Source organism: Alligator mississippiensis, chromosome 15 (genome assembly GCF_030867095.1).
Source record: "Alligator mississippiensis isolate rAllMis1 chromosome 15, rAllMis1, whole genome shotgun sequence".
NCBI lineage: Eukaryota > Metazoa > Chordata > Crocodylia > Alligatoridae > Alligator > Alligator mississippiensis.
In genome coordinates, this window is record NC_081838.1 from 11,530,554 (window position 1) to 11,534,596 (window position 4,043).

Here is a 4,043-nt window from a genome sequence, read left to right on the forward strand (position 1 = left end):
TTGCGGTACAACACACCTGCATCACAGATCAGTTAAAATATCAACATACTTTAGAGAAAGGGTTGGGATGAGACCCAGAGGGTTCATATTTGAGGGCCCGTTTGGCTTGAGCAGGAGGATTGGCTTTTCTCTTGCACTTTAGATGGGGTGCCCCCTGGAAGGAACCGGAGCTGGAGGCCACCTTCCCCTCGCATGGCGCCTCCCGCTCATCCTCCAGGGGTTAGAAATCCCAGTGCTGGACGATTTCCCAACCCCACAGTGAGCGAGGCCCCCTCATCCCCGGACAGGGACTGTTCCCCCCAGGTGGGTGGGAAGGGCAGTGACAGTCCTGCCCCAGGGGTCATGGTGGGCATGAGGGGAAATGGCTCCACCGGCGGTTCAGGGGGTCCCTGTGCCAGGGACACTGAGAAACCCACGTCCTTCCTCCCACCGCCCCTGCATGGACCCCAGGTCACCAGGGACGCTGCTCCCCCCACTGCTGCAGCTGTTGCTGGGGGCAGGGCCACAAGCGCCCCAGACCCAGGCCAGGGGGTCGAGGCCCCGGCTGGGGGCTTTGCACCTGCTCCCGCTCCTTTATTCCCCATGGATGAAACACTGTGACCTGCTCACGAAGGCCCCTGTGACCTGGCACCGAGGCTTTGTCCAGGGTCTCTGGGTGGATCCTACACACTGGTGTCACATCTTCGTCCCACCCCGCATGCAGGGCTGGACATGCACCTCCCTGGCAGCTCACATGGCCCTGACCGGTCAGTGTTTCACCAGGCCTGGCCCTGTTCACAGAGAGACATCCCCCCAGGCACTGCCCTCAGGGGCCCTAGGGCCACCTAACGTGGCGCCAGCCACTGCCGTGTCCCCAGCAACCGGCTCCCAAGGGTATCGCTGACCCTCCCCAGATGGACTCGCTCCGACTCAGCCACATTACACTTATGACACAATTCAGTGGTGAATTTCACAACAACTTCAGACCAGCCACTTGCACAATGTAATTCTTGCACTATAGTGCAAGTGTCCACCCAGAGAGGAAGAGCCAACCAGCCACAACGCTAGTGCTTGAAAGTGTCACAACTTCCTAGCTGATTCCTGCCCAGCTTTCACATGCCCATGGACACGGCCCCGGAAAGTGCCTTTCTCTACACAAGAGGTAACGTGTCCTGCACACATCTCCCCCCACAGAGCCATGGGCATATCAGCCACACTGACACACAGGCACACATATGTCCCCATGCACCATGCTGCTCACCCATGCACACAAGAGACACATGCACACAAATATGTGTGCGCTCCCCTCCACACACACATGCACACATGCATAAGGATTATGGAACATACACATACATATGTACACGCCTGCACACATATGTGCACATGCACATGCAGAAATGCTTGTGCACGCTGGGACCAATCTATGCACACGCACAGCCCAGACCGTGTCCCGCGGGGGTTTGGGGCAGGGGAACGCAGCGCCCAGGGCAGGGCCAGGCTGGGCCACCCACAGTGCCATCCGTGTCATCGCCGCATTTTCCTCTTTGGCAGTTGGGCATCTCCTGTGGTGCTTTGGGTTAAGATTGTTGGCAAGGAAGTGAAGTGCATTTTAGTGCTTGATAAACCCTTTTCTTTGTCGGTATAGACCAGGTTGGGGAACAATTCCACACATTAAAAAATGATCAATTCCTGTTAAAACTTTATTCTGCACAGCTTGTCCTTACCTAGGGCTTGTATATTTGCTTACACTCACAATAAAACTCCCTGTGACATAGCCCAGAGCACTCTTCACCCTTTCTTCCTGCCCAACCCACCTTGCAAAAGCCATACAGCCCCCTGGCCCCTAACAAGCCATGATTTCTGCTCTTGTATTTGCAGCCCTGGCCTTGTGTGCCACAATCTTTTTGTTAAAAATCTGGACAGGACACTGGAGGAGTTCATGTTTACATCCCAGTAAAAGTGCAAAGGGGTCAAGAAAGGCCATTTAACTGAAGTAGCCAGGACCGTTCTGATGCAAGGAGGTCGTAGTTATTGAGCAGGTGGTTATTTTTTCCATGAGCTAGAGAATAAACCTGTTATGGGGTCAGAATCATAAATACTCATAATTTGAGAACTGAGCTAATTGGAGCTCAGGTAGAGAGACTGAGGCAGGACTCTGGCACCATGCAGGAGGGCTCGGTGGATTATCCCAATGAAGGAAGACCTGCGGTGGCCTCCGACTCCTGCAGACGCCAGGCTCCAACACCTGTGATGCCTCTACATCCAGTAGTAAAGGCTAGGGCTATGCAAAGCTTTGGGTGGTCATTCGATTCGAAGGAGATTTGGCCAAATTCGGTTGCTGAATCTCCAAATTTGAATTCAATCAGCAGACCAATTTAAAGGTCTGAATTGATTCAAAACTCTCTGAATCTTCAGAAAGCTGCAGCTGGACAAGGAGCTGGTAAGTACTAGGGGCAGGGGAGGTGGGGATGGGGAAGTGGGGAGGGGACTATGGTGGGACCCCTGCTAGCCACCCCCTGACCCCCAAACTCCCTATCAATGCCCCTACCCACCCCAGTTCCTAGCATTTAAAAAAAAAGCCCTGGTGCTCACCGGGTGCTGCCAGGTGGGAGGCAATCCCTGCTGCCCCTCACTGCCCCACACTGCATGGGGGCCTTATTTAAATATAATTATAATATATAATTTGATTATTTTAATTTATACCTTAGCCTATGCTGTATTAACTTTCATTTTAATCTGATTCATTTTTAAAAAGGAAAAACTACTTATATTTAAATTTTTAAAATCTTATTTAAATAAAAAAAATCCATGTTTTTATTTTTTTAAAAGAATCCACATTTTCTATGCACCTTGTTTTGTGCACAGGGGAGCGACTGCTTCTGACAGGAGGCGGGAGCTCCCAAGAGTGATCAATCTGCTTCCAGAGCAGAACATGAAGCTCCTCTGAGGTCACACTGAGCACTGACTTGAGCCCAGACTGTGCCCAGCCTTGTGGGTGTCACAATGGGTATCACAAGTGGGACCCTGGAGCCCTAAAGGTAGGTTCTGGGGAGGGAGCAGAAGCTGCTGTGCCCTAAGGAAATAGGGCAGGGGAGAGAAGAGTGGACAGCACTGGAGACATCTCTCATCAGCTAGGTTCCAGGTTTTCCATCCACCACAGAAAAGTGCAGTAAAGCCTGGATTTCCTCATTTTAAGGAGAATAACTCATCTTTTCTCCTTTTAAGGAGAAAAACAGGAAAGACGGGATTCCCCTTGCAAGCTACCAGAGTTCCAGCCTGCAATTGGCTGTGGGGAGCAGGGATCAGGCAGAGATGTCGTGACTATGTGTGTGCACGTGTACATGTCAGCCAGGCAGCATGAGAGCAGCTCCTGCAGGTAAGTTGGGATGGGGCAGAGGGTGGGGAGAGGATTGAGGCCCCCATAGGGAGGGAGGGAGGGAGGGAGGGGGAGAGTTGGACACAGCTGGGGTTGCTGCCCAGCCGGGATGGTGTGTGAGGCCCAGGATGCCCAGGCACAGGTCCCAGGCGGGGAGCAGGACAGACCCCTGGGTGGCTCGTCTGGGCAGCGGTGGTAGGGGGGCTGGGTCCCCACTGCTGTGTACACTCCCAGGGAGGGGCATAGGGGGCACGTGCTCCCCAGATTAGTGCATGGGATGGGGTTGAATGCAGGCTGGTGGCTGTGGGCTCAGGGCTCCCCACCCTGCTGCCCTCCTTCAGGGGCCTCTGTGGCCCAGCAGGTGGGACCTGGCACAGCAGGGAAGAGCAGGAAGGCTCCAGCCATGCCACCTGTGAGGGAAAGGGAGCTGGACGTCACCCTCCCATCTGGCCACAGCAGCCAGGGTCTCCTGCAGGTGGTAGCCAGGGCTTGGGTGCTGCTGAGGGTTCAGAAGGTCCTGAGCCCTGGGAGTCAAGGGGGAAGGGGAAGCTCTGATTTTCCATGCTAAAATATCAAACACCAAAATATATGGGTATTTAGAACTTATCTTATTATGGTGATTGAGGCACTGGTAAGTTTCCAAACTGCTTAAAATTGTAAATATATTAGTAAAACATTGTGTTCA